Below are 18,378 nucleotides of genomic sequence, written 5' to 3' on the forward strand. Positions count from 1 at the left end.
GTTCTGGCACATGGCACCACGAGGGGAAGTACTTCCTCCTCTTCCCAAGATGGGCATGTGTGGGCGGAGCCAGTCCAGCTCACACAGACACATCAGATTCTGAATGCAGCTCGTCTGATCCAATATTCTCATGGAGGGAAAAGCTGGATTTGGGGCCATAAATGTTGAATAGAATAGTGTTGGACCATGTGAAAGTGTTGATTAGCTGTATTATATGACCCCTTTAATGTAAACACTCATAAATGTTTTTTTCAAACATCAAAAAATGACATACCCCTTTAAATCACAACTCCTCCATGAATCTTTGGCGTTCCTCCATGGCGACGGGAACCAGATTCCCTCTGTTTGGGAATCACTGACTTGGAGAGAGTTCTGTGGCGGAAATCACGGAGTGTTTCTCCTCTGTCTCTGCCGCAGGTCTACGCTGACTATGAGAGCAACCCTTTGCTGAGGCAGGGTATTGAATTTTGCTGCCGGCAGTTCTACATCCTCCATCGGAAACCCTTCATCCTGCAGCTGTTTGGCAGTGTCGCACCGCTGCTCGAATTCACCGTAAGGCCTGAATTCGCACTGACAAACTTTGGCCTGTTTTGGTCGCCCCTCTCGATGTAATCTCGTCTCCCCTTGTCCAGACCAGCACCAGTACCGGTCTGTCCAAAGGCGTGTCGGCGCAGTGTCTGTTCGACCTGCTCGTGTCCCTGGAAGGTGAAACCCAAGACGCCTTGGACGCTCTTGAGCTGGTCAAGGCTGAAAAACCTCTCCGCTCGCTTGGTAAAAAACTCTCCCGTTCTCCTTGTAGTCAGGTAGGGCGTCACGTCAGACCAAGTACAGAGAGACAACAGTTGTTTGCCGTTCAGTCGTGATGCCCAGAAACGCCGACCGATGCCACATGCAATTAATGTTCAGTTTCAAAGAAAGCGGTGCCTCGTGGTGACGGTATGACTTGCCTCCTCTACAGGCCAATGACGGCCCCGCAGATGTCCTGATGTGATCAAGGTCATAAAAGTGGCACCACAGCGAACCACGCCATGTCGGGAGGAGTCAACACCAGGTCCGATTCACGTCATTGGTTCTCGGGCTCCAGAGATTTAGTTCTAGAGTCTTGATAGGGGGGTTTGTCTTTCTGCAGGTATAACCCACCTGACAGGTAAGTAGCACTGGGCCAGAATACTCTAGATTTGCAGGGAGGGGTGATGATGAGGATAAAATTAGACACCGATTGAGAATGAAATTATTCCGTTGTCGCGTAAACGTTGTGTGTGGTGCTTTCAGGTGATGGGTGTGGTGGGACCCTCCAGCGTGGCGGACGGACTCCCTCTCCTCCACCTCAGCCCCTACCCCCCCCCCCCCCCCCCCCCCCCGCTGCCTTTCAGCACGGCCGTGGTCCGGTATGAAAGTATGAATAGTTTAGCTCATTTTGGACACTGGATTCATTCGATGCATGGTGATTTCACTTGCAGACAGCCCGCACCTCGAGCAGCCGGAGATCTTCCTACTCCTCCAGACGGTCATCAACATCCTCCTGCCGCCTCGGATCATCTCCACCTCCCGCACCAAGAACGTCATGCTGGACGTGTCTCCGGCTCACTGCTCCACCCCCGGAGACACGGGGAAGGACCTACGTCGGGAGGGCTTAGCAGAGTCCACCAGCCAGGCCGCGTACGTCAGTATCCTTGGGGTATTTCACGGCTTTGACGTTTCCTCCCGCTAACCTCCACCCCTCACAGCTTTGAAGGTGGTGCTGGTTTGCTTCGAGCGCTCGCTGGTGAACCAGTGGTACCGTCTGAGCCTGCAGGTGAAAGAGATGGCGCTGAGGAAGGTGGGCGTTCTGGCGTTCTGGGACTTCATCGACTTCATCGTCCGAACGCGCATCCCCATCTTCGTCCTGCTGCGACCCTTCATACAGTGCAAGGTCAACCATCGCCGAGGACCAGTCCCAACGTTCCCTTCCAACTTGTCCGATCCTGTACTTATTTGTATTTATGTATTTTGTATAGCTGCTCACCCAGCCGGCGGACTCCCGGGAGGAGATCACAGCTCGCCACCACATCGCCGACCAGCTGGAGCGGCGCTTCATCCCGCGGCCGCTCTGCAAGAGCTCGCTCTTCGCCGAGTTCAACAACGAGCTCAAGATCCTGAAAGAGGCCGTGCACAGCGGATCTGGTCAGACACCGTCACGTTTTCAGTTCAAAACATAATCTTACCTACACAAAGATGCAGTTTTACGTCCATTGGGCTGGAGCAGTATAGAAATAGCCCCTGAATAATCGATTAAATATCCACAACTCTAGAATTTCTGCTGCTTTGGGCACATTTTCAGTTTCAGGTGAGTCTTGATTTTCCTTTTCAGATCAGTTTTGAGTCTCCGTTCCAGGTAAGTTTCCTGTTTCAGTTCCAGGTAAGTTTCCTGTTTCAGTTCCAGTTTGAGTTTCAGGTGAATTTTCCGTTTCCTCTTCAGGTGAATTTCCTGTTTCAGTTCCAGGTAAGTTTCCTGTTTCAGTTCCAGTTTGAGTTTCAGGTGAGTTTTCCATTTCCTCTTCAGGTGAATTTTCTGTTTCAGTTTTGTATCAGGTCGGTCTTCAGGTAAGTTATTAACTTCCTCTTCAGATCAGTCTTGATTTTCCTTTTCAGATAAGTTTTGAGTCTCCGTTCCAGGTAAGTTTCCTGTTTCAGTTCCAGTTTGAGTTTCAGGTGAGTTTTCCGTTTCCAGTGTCTCTGATCATGATCACCTGAAGTTTTTCATCTAAAAAATAAATAAATAAATATATATTTTTTTTTAATCTGAGGGATGAAACACAAAATGTTCAGTGTCAACCGACCCGTTGCCACGACAACAGACCGGACACGGCCGGCTCAGAGGGGACTCCAGGGGTTTCTTCTTCTCGTCAGGATCTGTCGCTGCGGTGTCTTCAGCTGGCTGTGTTCTGTGGGCTTTTGCAACTTTTGGTGTCAGTAAGGACCTTTTTTGTTTTTTAAAGGACAAAGATATATATTTTATAGATCGATACATTTAACATGAACAGATATGACGTCGATGTGTGTTTCTAAATTCATGACAATGTGCTTTTGCTTGGGGTTTTGGTGTTGGTGGCGGCGGTGGGTGTGTCCTCCAGGTGACAGGTGGAGTGGGAGGCGGCCAGCAGCCTGACGGAGGGAATCAGCCTGACCCTGCAGCCCATCATCTCCTTGCTCCCACACCTCCGCTCGCTGATCAACGTCTGCGTCAACCTGGTACGGCGTCGCTCTGAGACGCCTCGAGCGAAAACGAAATCGTCTTTTTTGTGTCTTTGTTTCAAATGAGTTTGGCGTTTACACGACAACGTTTTGGAAACGATGTCAATTTCCACGAAAACAGAAAGGCTAAAATAAATAAAAATAATTTTTTTCACCTTTAGAGGGTGCTGTTGGTAATTTCGTTTGCAATGAAGAAACCCACACATGTATACTATAAACAATTCTGGGTTCTATTTACTACAGCCGTGGTGCAAGTTGTGTTTTCCCCTAAATTCACACGGCGGCGGTGTCGTAGCATATTTGACTTGCGTTTAACCACCCGTATATGATGACGGTGTCATTTTCCAAAAGCTACGACAACTCTGTTGTCGTGTCTGTGAACAGTTGCGTTTTCCTTTGCTTACACAACAACAGAGTCTTAGCATTTATGAAAATGTGCATTTTCCCCGTTACACTTGATGGACTTGTAGCATTTTCTAAAAGTTGCGATTTTGCCCCATTACACGTGATGACGGCGTCGCTTAGCGTTGTTGAAAAGTTGTGCTTTCTCCCGTTAACGCGAGTACAGAGTCGCAGCGTTTTCAAAAACAGGTGCGTTTTCGTGGTGCCGACCGTCGTCTCCTTATAAACTGACCCCCAGAATGAAATGATTCCGTTGTCGCGTAAACGTTGTGTGTGGTGCTTTCAGGTGATGGGTGTGGTGGGACCCTCCAGCGTGGCGGACGGACTCCCTCTCCTCCACTTCAGCCCCTACCTCTCCCCCCCCGCTGCCTTTCAGCACGGCCGTGGTCCGGTATGAAAGTATGAATAGTTTAGCTCATTTTGGAGACTGGATTCATTCGATGCATGGTGATTTCACTTGCAGACAGCCCGCACCTCGAGCAGCCGGAGATCTTCCTCCTCCTCCAGACGGTCATCAACATCCTCCTGCCGCCTCGGATCATCTCCACCTCCCGCTGGACGTGTCTCCGGCTCACTGCTCCACCCCCGGAGACACGGGGAAGGACCTACGTCGGGAGGGCTTAGCAGAGTCCACCAGCCAGGCCGCGTACGTCGGTATCTGTATCCCTTGGGGTATTTCACGGCTTTGATGTTTCCTCCCGCTAACCTCCACCCCTCACAGCTTTGAAGGTGGTGCTGGTTTGCCTCGAGCGCTCGCTGGGGAACCAGTGGTACCGTCTGAGCCTGCAGGTGAAAGAGATGGCGCTGAGGAAGGTGGGCGGCCTGGCGTTCTGGGACTTCATCGACTTCATCGTCCGAACGCGCATCCCCATCTTCATCCTGCTGCGACCCTTCATACGGTGCAAGGTCAACCATCGCCGACGACCAGTCCCAAGGTTCCCTTCCAACTTCTCCGATCCTGTGCTTATTTGTATTTATGTATTTATTTTTATAGTTGTGGACTCCCAGGAGGAGATCACAGCACGCCACCACATCGCCGACCAGCGCTTCATCCCGCGGCCGCTCTGCAAGAGCTCAAGATCCTGAAAGAGGCCGTGCACAGTGGATCTGGTCAGACACCGTCACGTTTTCAGTTCAAAACATAATGGACTTTCAGAAATCGTCACAGGACTTCAAAGATGCAGTTTTACGTCCATTGGGCTGGAGCAGTATAGAAATAGCCCTGAATAAGCCGTTAAATATCCACAACTCTAGAATTTCTGCTGCTTTGGGCACATTTTCACTTTCCACTGATCCACATGGGTGATAGACCTGAGAAATCAACCACAGCATCACTGGACCAAGACGTTTAGGGCCTGAATCAAGACCAAGACCCTGAAAATGTAGTCGCCACAAGTCTGTACACATCCAGATATTCCAATCTGGAATCTGTCCTGCCCAGATAAGAATTCCATGTTGAACTGAAAAAACAATCAAAGACAAATAAATGAAAATGACGAGACAAACCGGTGCTAAACGGTGATATTATTGCTAGTCGGTAACTATGAAATTGTGATGATGGCCCTTGTTTGATCGCTCCTCCTCCACAGCTTACCAAGGCAAAACCTCCATCAGCACGGTGGGTACCTCCACGTCGGCCACCATGTCCCGGTCCAACACGGGCACCGGCACCGTCGGGGAGCAGGACAGCCAGCCCTCGCAGGACGACGAAGAGAGTAACGAGCTCTACTTTATCACAACTCCTTGCATTTCACATTTATTGTGTGGTGGATGAATGGTATGACGACCCCCCCCCCCCAAACACCTTTCAGACGACTCGATGAGTATTCCCAGCGTGGTGAGTGAACACGAAGCCTTCCTGCCCCGGGCCGTGTCACAGCGGCGCTTCTCCAGCCACGCCACGGACCACCATGCTGCCCAGCCACAGGTGACACATATTGACTTCTGTTTGTATGGTTTGCAGTGTTTTGTGGGGGTAGCCTTTGAAGTCAAAGTTTGCAAAGTCACCCTTGGGGTTAGGGCTGGCGTAGCGAACACAATCGTCTCTGCACTTTAGCGTCTATAGGTCTTTCATTCACGAGGTTGGACGCTGTGAACAAAATTGGCTGGATTGATTCCAGGTATGACCTCCATCACCTGAAAATGTTTGTCTCCTCCTCCGGCCATCACCAGCAAGGAGAAGCGCGAGCAGTGGGGACTCCGCAGCAGCCCCCCCCCTCCCTGATCCGCGAGAGCCCCCTGCTCGTGCCGCTGCCCCTGCAACCTGAACATCGACCAGCAACATTTCTCTTCAGATCATCACAGCTGAATGTACATTATCAGCCTCATCGTTTGTGTGTCTTGTGCTAAAAACGCATTTTGGTTCGGCCCAATAACATTTCAATTGAAACTGTAAACAAGGGGTGTCCAACATAAGGCTCCAATGTGGCAGATTGAAAACAGCTAGATGATCTGCATGTCCCGCTGCAGATCATCTAGCTGTGCTGCTGGCAAACTGTAATGCTTCCTGCGGGCGGTAGCATTACAGTCGGCCTGTCTCTGGAGTGGGAGTTGGAAATCGTACAACTGTTTGAAAAAGTGTCAAAAAGTTGAAAAATTATCAGATGAAAAAGTGTTAAGTTGAAATTGGTGAAGATTTGAAGAAGTTATAGCAAGTGAAATAATTTCTCCATCTGTTAACATTGGGAAAAAGTTGATGAGATTTCAAAAAGGTAGAACGTAGGTGGGAAGTCCCAAAAGCGTTGCACGATTTGATATTTCAATGATTACGAGTGGTTGTAAAAATGTACAGATTAATAAAAATAAAAATTTGATTCTCAAGTGACAACTCTTTAAGATGTATTGCATTTGCTTGTTTTTTGTTTTTTAACTTCTTAAGCGTTTTGGACACAATGATTATCGCAGGAGATGATTAAGTTGAATTTCTTTGAGGATAACACGGGGTGTGAAGACGAATTTCTGTGAAATAGTCTAAAGCCATTGTGAAAGCTAACGGGAGTGACGTCGTTTTATGAGATACACAGAATAGTATGTGTATTAGTTAAAAATGTATGAGATGTTATTTGTTAGCAGAATATACGGTTTTGTGTCACTTGTGCAGCGAAAAGGTGAAAGAAAGTAAGTGAAATTGAATTGAGGAATATATTTGAGATTGTCTTGAATAAATCTGCAGTGTAAGCGATAGAAATGATGAAAAGCAAGGAAACGTATGTGTCCGTGAGCCTTTCAGATCGTCCCTGTACGTCTAATGTTAACAGTGTTTCATTAGTGGCCAGAAGACTGTCGCATCCCAGTGGATTATGGGTAATTGGTGAGTCGTGACGAAAACATCTGATGCAGTAGATAGCCGTTACCTTGTCTCTCATTCCATGCCTGTTATCTTTTATTCTCTTTTCAAGAGCTAGCGGTCCGATCTGTAGCCTGAACGCGCTCCGTGCCATATTTGACGCCAACGCACTGCGAGTGTCGTCCTTCAACGTCTCCAGTAGATCCTGACGGCTTCGATCGACAATCCACTGGTGCCAGAATGTGGCGTTTCGGCTCTCTTCACCTGTAAACTGTCCAAACCTCGTGTGCAACGGTGGAAGAATGTAAAATGTGTATCAGAATATTTCTGCAAATATATATGAATAAATGGATATTGTTTACCATGGGAGGACTGACACTTTTTGGATGAGATGAAAGTGTTTCACCCACACTAGTGGTAGATAAAATCAAGGTTGGGGTGAACCTAACTCTACAAAGAACACTTGTTGTTGGCCTTACCATCATTTGTGAGCAATTTTGATCTTTCCCAATTTGTGATATTTTGACACACGATAGCCGGACCAACTGTGGACCATACTTGTGTGTGTGAGGAGGATTTGAACCTCCGTCAGTCTGCAGCACCGAACTGTGTGTGACTGACTGAACCCCTGAGCCACCAGGTGTTCTGCTTCTCCTCATGCTGGTGAAGGTTTTGTGTGAGATGTGTTTTTTTGGCTGGTTTGTCACGAATGTGAGGAGAAATGGAACCCGAGTAGATTGTTGAGTGTGTCTGGTTGGCTCGCTGAGGAGGACCAGTGCCTTGCATGTGGGAGTTGTTGGGTCAATTCCCAGTGAGGGGAACTGCAAGGAGAGGCTGGAGGTCCTGCAAGAGACACAAAGGGTTATGTGAACAGCAACACCTGGGGGGGTGTTGAGCCCTACAAGGCAAGGTCCAATAAAAAGTAAGTAAGTAAGTAAGTAAGTAAGTAAGTAAGTAAGTAAGTAAGTAAGTAAGTAAGTAAGTAAGTAAGTAAGTAAGTAAGTAAGTAAGTAAGTAAGTAAGTAAGTAAGTAAGTAAGTAAGTAAGTAAGTAAGTAAGTAAGTAAGTAAGTAAGTAAGTAAGTAAGTAAGTAAGTAAGTAAGTAAGTAAGTAAGTAAGTAAGTAAGTAAGTAAGTAAGTAAGTAAGTAAGTAAGTAAGTAAGTAAGTAAGTAAGTAAGTAAGTAAGTAAGTAAGTAAGTAAGTAAGTAAGTAAGTAAGTAAGTAAGTAAGTAAGTAAGTAAGTAAGTAAGTAAGTAAGTAAGTAAGTAAGTAAGTAAGTAAGTAAGTAAGTAAGTAAGTAAGTAAGTAAGTAAGTAAGTAAGTAAGTAAGTAAGTAAGTAAGTAAGTAAGTAAGTAAGTAAGTAAGTAAGTAAGTAAGTAAGTAAGTAAGTAAGTAAGTAAGTAAGTAAGTAAGTAAGTAAGTAAGTAAGTAAGTAAGTAAGTAAGTAAGTAAGTAAGTAAGTAAGTAAGTAAGTAAGTAAGTAAGTAAGTAAGTAAGTAAGTAAGTAAGTAAGTAAGTAAGTAAGTAAGTAAGTAAGTAAGTAAGTAAGTAAGTAAGTAAGTAAGTAAGTAAGTAAGTAAGTAAGTAAGTAAGTAAGTAAGTAAGTAAGTAAGTAAGTAAGTAAGTAAGTAAGTAAGTAAGTAAGTAAGTAAGTAAGTAAGTAAGTAAGTAAGTAAGTAAGTAAGTAAGTAAGTAAGTAAGTAAGTAAGTAAGTAAGTAAGTAAGTAAGTAAGTAAGTAAGTAAGTAAGTAAGTAAGTAAGTAAGTAAGTAAGTAAGTAAGTAAGTAAGTAAGTAAGTAAGTAAGTAAGTAAGTAAGTAAGTAAGTAAGTAAGTAAGTAAGTAAGTAAGTAAGTAAGTAAGTAAGTAAGTAAGTAAGTAAGTAAGTAAGTAAGTAAGTAAGTAAGTAAGTAAGTAAGTAAGTAAGTAAGTAAGTAAGTAAGTAAGTAAGTAAGTAAGTAAGTAAGTAAGTAAGTAAGTAAGTAAGTAAGTAAGTAAGTAAGTAAGTAAGTAAGTAAGTAAGTAGAAGTAAGTAAGTAAGTAAGTAAGTAAGTAAGTAAGTAAGTAAGTAAGTAAGTAAGTAAGTAAGTAAGTAAGTAAGTAAGTAAGTAAGTAAGTAAGTAAGTAAGTAAGTAAGTAAGTAAGTAAGTAAGTAAGTAAGTAAGTAAGTAAGTAAGTAAGTAAGTAAGTAAGTAAGTAAGTAAGTAAGTAAGTAAGTAAGTAAGTAAGTAAGTAAGTAAGTAAGTAAGTAAGTAAGTAAGTAAGTAAGTAAGTAAGTAAGTAAGTAAGTAAGTAAGTAAGTAAGTAAGTAAGTAAGTAAGTAAGTAAGTAAGTAAGTAAGTAAGTAAGTAAGTAAGTAAGTAAGTAAGTAAGTAAGTAAGTAAGTAAGTAAGTAAGTAAGTAAGTAAGTAAGTAAGTAAGTAAGTAAGTAAGTAAGTAAGTAAGTAAGTAAGTAAGTAAGTAAGTAAGTAAGTAAGTAAGTAAGTAAGTAAGTAAGTAAGTAAGTAAGTAAGTAAGTAAGTAAGTAAGTAAGTAAGTAAGTAAGTAAGTAAGTAAGTAAGTAAGTAAGTAAGTAAGTAAGTAAGTAAGTAAGTAAGTAAGTAAGTAAGTAAGTAGTAAGTAAGTAAGTAAGTAAGTAAGTAAGTAAGTAAGTAAGTAAGTAAGTAAGTAAGTAAGTAAGTAAGTAAGTAAGTAAGTAAGTAAGTAAGTAAGTAAGTAAGTAAGTAAGTAAGTAAGTAAGTAAGTAAGTAAGTAAGTAAGTAAGTAAGTAAGTAAGTAAGTAAGTAAGTAAGTAAGTAAGTAAGTAAGTAAGTAAGTAAGTAAGTAAGTAAGTAAGTAAGTAAGTAAGTAAGTAAGTAAGTAAGTAAGTAAGTAAGTAAGTAAGTAAGTAAGTAAGTAAGTAAGTAAGTAAGTAAGTAAGTAAGTAAGTAAGTAAGTAAGTAAGTAAGTAAGTAAGTAAGTAAGTAAGTAAGTAAGTAAGTAAGTAAGTAAGTAAGTAAGTAAGTAAGTAAGTAAGTAAGTAAGTAAGTAAGTAAGTAAGTAAGTAAGTAAGTAAGTAAGTAAGTAAGTAAGTAAGTAAGTAAGTAAGTAAGTAAGTAAGTAAGTAAGTAAGTAAGTAAGTAAGTAAGTAAGTAAGTAAGTAAGTAAGTAAGTAAGTAAGTAAGTAAGTAAGTAAGTAAGTAAGTAAGTAAGTAAGTAAGTAAGTAAGTAAGTAAGTAAGTAAGTAAGTAAGTAAGTAAGTAAGTAAGTAAGTAAGTAAGTAAGTAAGTAAGTAAGTAAGTAAGTAAGTAAGTAAGTAAGTAAGTAAGTAAGTAAGTAAGTAAGTAAGTAAGTAAGTAAGTAAGTAAGTAAGTAAGTAAGTAAGTAAGTAAGTAAGTAAGTAAGTAAGTAAGTAAGTAAGTAAGTAAGTAAGTAAGTAAGTAAGTAAGTAAGTAAGTAAGTAAGTAAGTAAGTAAGTAAGTAAGTAAGTAAGTAAGTAAGTAAGTAAGTAAGTAAGTAAGTAAGTAAGTAAGTAAGTAAGTAAGTAAGTAAGTAAGTAAGTAAGTAAGTAAGTAAGTAAGTAAGTAAGTAAGTAAGTAAGTAAGTAAGTAAGTAAGTAAGTAAGTAAGTAAGTAAGTAAGTAAGTAAGTAAGTAAGTAAGTAAGTAAGTAAGTAAGTAAGTAAGTAAGTAAGTAAGTAAGTAAGTAAGTAAGTAAGTAAGTAAGTAAGTAAGTAAGTAAGTAAGTAAGTAAGTAAGTAAGTAAGTAAGTAAGTAAGTAAGTAAGTAAGTAAGTAAGTAAGTAAGTAAGTAAGTAAGTAAGTAAGTAAGTAAGTAAGTAAGTAAGTAAGTAAGTAAGTAAGTAAGTAAGTAAGTAAGTAAGTAAGTAAGTAAGTAAGTAAGTAAGTAAGTAAGTAAGTAAGTAAGTAAGTAAGTAAGTAAGTAAGTAAGTAAGTAAGTAAGTAAGTAAGTAAGTAAGTAAGTAAGTAAGTAAGTAAGTAAGTAAGTAAGTAAGTAAGTAAGTAAGTAAGTAAGTAAGTAAGTAAGTAAGTAAGTAAGTAAGTAAGTAAGTAAGTAAGTAAGTAAGTAAGTAAGTAAGTAAGTAAGTAAGTAAGTAAGTAAGTAAGTAAGTAAGTAAGTAAGTAAGTAAGTAAGTAAGTAAGTAAGTAAGTAAGTAAGTAAGTAAGTAAGTAAGTAAGTAAGTAAGTAAGTAAGTAAGTAAGTAAGTAAGTAAGTAAGTAAGTAAGTAAGTAAGTAAGTAAGTAAGTAAGTAAGTAAGTAAGTAAGTAAGTAAGTAAGTAAGTAAGTAAGTAAGTAAGTAAGTAAGTAAGTAAGTAAGTAAGTAAGTAAGTAAGTAAGTAAGTAAGTAAGTAAGTAAGTAAGTAAGTAAGTAAGTAAGTAAGTAAGTAAGTAAGTAAGTAAGTAAGTAAGTAAGTAAGTAAGTAAGTAAGTAAGTAAGTAAGTAAGTAAGTAAGTAAGTAAGTAAGTAAGTAAGTAAGTAAGTAAGTAAGTAAGTAAGTAAGTAAGTAAGTAAGTAAGTAAGTAAGTAAGTAAGTAAGTAAGTAAGTAAGTAAGTAAGTAAGTAAGTAAGTAAGTAAGTAAGTAAGTAAGTAAGTAAGTAAGTAAGTAAGTAAGTAAGTAAGTAAGTAAGTAAGTAAGTAAGTAAGTAAGTAAGTAAGTAAGTAAGTAAGTAAGTAAGTAAGTAAGTAAGTAAGTAAGTAAGTAAGTAAGTAAGTAAGTAAGTAAGTAAGTAAGTAAGTAAGTAAGTAAGTAAGTAAGTAAGTAAGTAAGTAAGTAAGTAAGTAAGTAAGTAAGTAAGTAAGTAAGTAAGTAAGTAAGTAAGTAAGTAAGTAAGTAAGTAAGTAAGTAAGTAAGTAAGTAAGTAAGTAAGTAAGTAAGTAAGTAAGTAAGTAAGTAAGTAAGTAAGTAAGTAAGTAAGTAAGTAAGTAAGTAAGTAAGTAAGTAAGTAAGTAAGTAAGTAAGTAAGTAAGTAAGTAAGTAAGTAAGTAAGTAAGTAAGTAAGTAAGTAAGTAAGTAAGTAAGTAAGTAAGTAAGTAAGTAAGTAAGTAAGTAAGTAAGTAAGTAAGTAAGTAAGTAAGTAAGTAAGTAAGTAAGTAAGTAAGTAAGTAAGTAAGTAAGTAAGTAAGTAAGTAAGTAAGTAAGTAAGTAAGTAAGTAAGTAAGTAAGTAAGTAAGTAAGTAAGTAAGTAAGTAAGTAAGTAAGTAAGTAAGTAAGTAAGTAAGTAAGTAAGTAAGTAAGTAAGTAAGTAAGTAAGTAAGTAAGTAAGTAAGTAAGTAAGTAAGTAAGTAAGTAAGTAAGTAAGTAAGTAAGTAAGTAAGTAAGTAAGTAAGTAAGTAAGTAAGTAAGTAAGTAAGTAAGTAAGTAAGTAAGTAAGTAAGTAAGTAAGTAAGTAAGTAAGTAAGTAAGTAAGTAAGTAAGTAAGTAAGTAAGTAAGTAAGTAAGTAAGTAAGTAAGTAAGTAAGTAAGTAAGTAAGTAAGTAAGTAAGTAAGTAAGTAAGTAAGTAAGTAAGTAAGTAAGTAAGTAAGTAAGTAAGTAAGTAAGTAAGTAAGTAAGTAAGTAAGTAAGTAAGTAAGTAAGTAAGTAAGTAAGTAAGTAAGTAAGTAAGTAAGTAAGTAAGTAAGTAAGTAAGTAAGTAAGTAAGTAAGTAAGTAAGTAAGTAAGTAAGTAAGTAAGTAAGTAAGTAAGTAAGTAAGTAAGTAAGTAAGTAAGTAAGTAAGTAAGTAAGTAAGTAAGTAAGTAAGTAAGTAAGTAAGTAAGTAAGTAAGTAAGTAAGTAAGTAAGTAAGTAAGTAAGTAAGTAAGTAAGTAAGTAAGTAAGTAAGTAAGTAAGTAAGTAAGTAAGTAAGTAAGTAAGTAAGTAAGTAAGTAAGTAAGTAAGTAAGTAAGTAAGTAAGTAAGTAAGTAAGTAAGTAAGTAAGTAAGTAAGTAAGTAAGTAAGTAAGTAAGTAAGTAAGTAAGTAAGTAAGTAAGTAAGTAAGTAAGTAAGTAAGTAAGTAAGTAAGTAAGTAAGTAAGTAAGTAAGTAAGTAAGTAAGTAAGTAAGTAAGTAAGTAAGTAAGTAAGTAAGTAAGTAAGTAAGTAAGTAAGTAAGTAAGTAAGTAAGTAAGTAAGTAAGTAAGTAAGTAAGTAAGTAAGTAAGTAAGTAAGTAAGTAAGTAAGTAAGTAAGTAAGTAAGTAAGTAAGTAAGTAAGTAAGTAAGTAAGTAAGTAAGTAAGTAAGTAAGTAAGTAAGTAAGTAAGTAAGTAAGTAAGTAAGTAAGTAAGTAAGTAAGTAAGTAAGTAAGTAAGTAAGTAAGTAAGTAAGTAAGTAAGTAAGTAAGTAAGTAAGTAAGTAAGTAAGTAAGTAAGTAAGTAAGTAAGTAAGTAAGTAAGTAAGTAAGTAAGTAAGTAAGTAAGTAAGTAAGTAAGTAAGTAAGTAAGTAAGTAAGTAAGTAAGTAAGTAAGTAAGTAAGTAAGTAAGTAAGTAAGTAAGTAAGTAAGTAAGTAAGTAAGTAAGTAAGTAAGTAAGTAAGTAAGTAAGTAAGTAAGTAAGTAAGTAAGTAAGTAAGTAAGTAAGTAAGTAAGTAAGTAAGTAAGTAAGTAAGTAAGTAAGTAAGTAAGTAAGTAAGTAAGTAAGTAAGTAAGTAAGTAAGTAAGTAAGTAAGTAAGTAAGTAAGTAAGTAAGTAAGTAAGTAAGTAAGTAAGTAAGTAAGTAAGTAAGTAAGTAAGTAAGTAAGTAAGTAAGTAAGTAAGTAAGTAAGTAAGTAAGTAAGTAAGTAAGTAAGTAAGTAAGTAAGTAAGTAAGTAAGTAAGTAAGTAAGTAAGTAAGTAAGTAAGTAAGTAAGTAAGTAAGTAAGTAAGTAAGTAAGTAAGTAAGTAAGTAAGTAAGTAAGTAAGTAAGTAAGTAAGTAAGTAAGTAAGTAAGTAAGTAAGTAAGTAAGTAAGTAAGTAAGTAAGTAAGTAAGTAAGTAAGTAAGTAAGTAAGTAAGTAAGTAAGTAAGTAAGTAAGTAAGTAAGTAAGTAAGTAAGTAAGTAAGTAAGTAAGTAAGTAAGTAAGTAAGTAAGTAAGTAAGTAAGTAAGTAAGTAAGTAAGTAAGTAAGTAAGTAAGTAAGTAAGTAAGTAAGTAAGTAAGTAAGTAAGTAAGTAAGTAAGTAAGTAAGTAAGTAAGTAAGTAAGTAAGTAAGTAAGTAAGTAAGTAAGTAAGTAAGTAAGTAAGTAAGTAAGTAAGTAAGTAAGTAAGTAAGTAAGTAAGTAAGTAAGTAAGTAAGTAAGTAAGTAAGTAAGTAAGTAAGTAAGTAAGTAAGTAAGTAAGTAAGTAAGTAAGTAAGTAAGTAAGTAAGTAAGTAAGTAAGTAAGTAAGTAAGTAAGTAAGTAAGTAAGTAAGTAAGTAAGTAAGTAAGTAAGTAAGTAAGTAAGTAAGTAAGTAAGTAAGTAAGTAAGTAAGTAAGTAAGTAAGTAAGTAAGTAAGTAAGTAAGTAAGTAAGTAAGTAAGTAAGTAAGTAAGTAAGTAAGTAAGTAAGTAAGTAAGTAAGTAAGTAAGTAAGTAAGTAAGTAAGTAAGTAAGTAAGTAAGTAAGTAAGTAAGTAAGTAAGTAAGTAAGTAAGTAAGTAAGTAAGTAAGTAAGTAAGTAAGTAAGTAAGTAAGTAAGTAAGTAAGTAAGTAAGTAAGTAAGTAAGTAAGTAAGTAAGTAAGTAAGTAAGTAAGTAAGTAAGTAAGTAAGTAAGTAAGTAAGTAAGTAAGTAAGTAAGTAAGTAAGTAAGTAAGTAAGTAAGTAAGTAAGTAAGTAAGTAAGTAAGTAAGTAAGTAAGTAAGTAAGTAAGTAAGTAAGTAAGTAAGTAAGTAAGTAAGTAAGTAAGTAAGTAAGTAAGTAAGTAAGTAAGTAAGTAAGTAAGTAAGTAAGTAAGTAAGTAAGTAAGTAAGTAAGTAAGTAAGTAAGTAAGTAAGTAAGTAAGTAAGTAAGTAAGTAAGTAAGTAAGTAAGTAAGTAAGTAAGTAAGTAAGTAAGTAAGTAAGTAAGTAAGTAAGTAAGTAAGTAAGTAAGTAAGTAAGTAAGTAAGTAAGTAAGTAAGTAAGTAAGTAAGTAAGTAAGTAAGTAAGTAAGTAAGTAAGTAAGTAAGTAAGTAAGTAAGTAAGTAAGTAAGTAAGTAAGTAAGTAAGTAAGTAAGTAAGTAAGTAAGTAAGTAAGTAAGTAAGTAAGTAAGTAAGTAAGTAAGTAAGTAAGTAAGTAAGTAAGTAAGTAAGTAAGTAAGTAAGTAAGTAAGTAAGTAAGTAAGTAAGTAAGTAAGTAAGTAAGTAAGTAAGTAAGTAAGTAAGTAAGTAAGTAAGTAAGTAAGTAAGTAAGTAAGTAAGTAAGTAAGTAAGTAAGTAAGTAAGTAAGTAAGTAAGTAAGTAAGTAAGTAAGTAAGTAAGTAAGTAAGTAAGTAAGTAAGTAAGTAAGTAAGTAAGTAAGTAAGTAAGTAAGTAAGTAAGTAAGTAAGTAAGTAAGTAAGTAAGTAAGTAAGTAAGTAAGTAAGTAAGTAAGTAAGTAAGTAAGTAAGTAAGTAAGTAAGTAAGTAAGTAAGTAAGTAAGTAAGTAAGTAAGTAAGTAAGTAAGTAAGTAAGTAAGTAAGTAAGTAAGTAAGTAAGTAAGTAAGTAAGTAAGTAAGTAAGTAAGTAAGTAAGTAAGTAAGTAAGTAAGTAAGTAAGTAAGTAAGTAAGTAAGTAAGTAAGTAAGTAAGTAAGTAAGTAAGTAAGTAAGTAAGTAAGTAAGTAAGTAAGTAAGTAAGTAAGTAAGTAAGTAAGTAAGTAAGTAAGTAAGTAAGTAAGTAAGTAAGTAAGTAAGTAAGTAAGTAAGTAAGTAAGTAAGTAAGTAAGTAAGTAAGTAAGTAAGTAAGTAAGTAAGTAAGTAAGTAAGTAAGTAAGTAAGTAAGTAAGTAAGTAAGTAAGTAAGTAAGTAAGTAAGTAAGTAAGTAAGTAAGTAAGTAAGTAAGTAAGTAAGTAAGTAAGTAAGTAAGTAAGTAAGTAAGTAAGTAAGTAAGTAAGTAAGTAAGTAAGTAAGTAAGTAAGTAAGTAAGTAAGTAAGTAAGTAAGTAAGTAAGTAAGTAAGTAAGTAAGTAAGTAAGTAAGTAAGTAAGTAAGTAAGTAAGTAAGTAAGTAAGTAAGTAAGTAAGTAAGTAAGTAAGTAAGTAAGTAAGTAAGTAAGTAAGTAAGTAAGTAAGTAAGTAAGTAAGTAAGTAAGTAAGTAAGTAAGTAAGTAAGTAAGTAAGTAAGTAAGTAAGTAAGTAAGTAAGTAAGTAAGTAAGTAAGTAAGTAAGTAAGTAAGTAAGTAAGTAAGTAAGTAAGTAAGTAAGTAAGTAAGTAAGTAAGTAAGTAAGTAAGTAAGTAAGTAAGTAAGTAAGTAAGTAAGTAAGTAAGTAAGTAAGTAAGTAAGTAAGTAAGTAAGTAAGTAAGTAAGTAAGTAAGTAAGTAAGTAAGTAAGTAAGTAAGTAAGTAAGTAAGTAAGTAAGTAAGTAAGTAAGTAAGTAAGTAAGTAAGTAAGTAAGTAAGTAAGTAAGTTTTTCCAACTGTCTTAAAAGTACGTAGTTGTCAGTGAAAGTAGCATAAGCGTTGTTGGAAGTTGCAGGAAGTTGTATCTCTGCTTGGAGTTGTGTGAGGGTTAGGACTTGAACCAACGTCTCTCAGGTGCAAGGCACTGGTCCTCCTCACTGAGCTAACCAGTCACACTGGATATTCTGCTCGGGTTCCATTTGTCCTTCCAGTCGTCAACAACAAAGGCAACAAGGCAAAACAACAGGAACTGGACACAGAAGCTGGAGAAGCATGAGGAGAAGCAGAACACATGGTGGCTCAGTGGTTCAGTCTGTCACACACAGTTTGGTGCTGCAGACTGATGCTGGTTCAAATCCTCCCCACTTCACTTAAATTGAGGGGTTCAGACTACAGGCTGAGGTCAGGTTGGGGGGGGGAGGGTGAAGTCTTCTGGGCAGGGGTAGGGAGGAGAGATGTAGGGGGAAGGGCTGGCAAAACACTTGGGTGGGTGTGGTGGTTCCCGTAGAGCCCGGGGAGGACAGAGGGTTATGGAGGACAGAGGGTTATGGAGGACAGAGGGTTATGGAGGACAAAGTTATGAGATTTCTTTATTAAGTTAACCCACAAAAAGTGCAGCTCTTCAGTGGGCGTGGTCATGAACTGCAGTCTTCTGTCTTGACTCCTCCCACTGTTCCACTCGCCCTCTGGAGGGAAGTGGAACAGTGGGAGGAGTCAAGACACAAGGCTGGACGTTGTTTGCTGCTCCGTCACGCCACATGGTGGCGCCACTCAGGAACCTGGACACACAAACAACACTTTCAGAAACACATCTTCTGTGGCGCCACCTGCTGGCTCCTTACAAACATAACAACACAATCAAATCAATCTCAATTCAATCTTTATTTATATAGCACGTTTTATACATTGAAGCAACACAAAGTGCTTTAACAAGAATTAAAAACAGTGCAAAGATCAAATAGATAAATAAAAAGCAGATGAACACACATGCAGACACACACCGTAAGTGAAGACATGCCTGGTGGTATGGAGACCTGGCAGGACACCGAGGACGAAGGTGAGGACAGGGACACACTTTGGCGCCCCCCAGAGGAACCACTGGAGATAAAAAAGAAAGTAGAAAATTAGATAATGATCTAAAATAAATAAATAAAACAATAAAAGTAGATAAATACATTGATAAAATACATAAATATATAAAAACATACACATGTATATCAAATCAGTTAAAAGCCTGATTAAAAAGGTGAGGTTTTTAACACTTTTTTAAAAACCTCCACAGACTTTGCCATTACGTTTTTTTTCTGGACCAATCAGAATCACCCTCCCTAACTTTGTAGTTTTCACCCCAATAAGCCTTTTCCTAGCCTTACTATAGTCTTACCATCATTTCTGACCCGTTCCCGTCACTATCTCAATTTTTCATATTTTCGTCTTTTGACTTATTTTGCCATAAGCTGTGTCTGTGACCTTACGTTTTTTTCCGGACAATTTCTATCACCCTCCCTAACTTTGTAATTTTCACCCCAATAAGCCTTTTAATAGATTTAATTCAGTATTACCATCATTTCTGACCCGTTTCAAAAGGCGGTTCCACAAAGTATTGACTCAGGGGGGCTGAACGCTTTTGTCATACTTGTCATTTGGCCATTTTCACCTCATTAAGCCTTTTAATAGCCTTACTATAGCCGTACCATCATTTCTGACCCATTTCTATCACTATCCCAATTTGTCCTACCGTGGCTTGCAAAAGTATTCATACCCCTTGAACTTTCCCACATTTTCTCACATTACGCACCACAAACATAAATATATTTTATTGGACTTTTATGTAAAGGACCAACACAAAATGTCACACGATTGTGAAGTACAAAGAAAATTACACACGACTTCCCCCCCCCCCCCCCCGAGTCAATACTTTGTGGAACCGCCTTTCTTTTTTTTTTATAGCCAAAC

The sequence above is a fragment of the Blennius ocellaris genome, assembly GCF_963422515.1.
Source record: "Blennius ocellaris genome assembly, chromosome: 24".
Lineage (NCBI taxonomy): Eukaryota > Metazoa > Chordata > Actinopteri > Blenniiformes > Blenniidae > Blennius > Blennius ocellaris.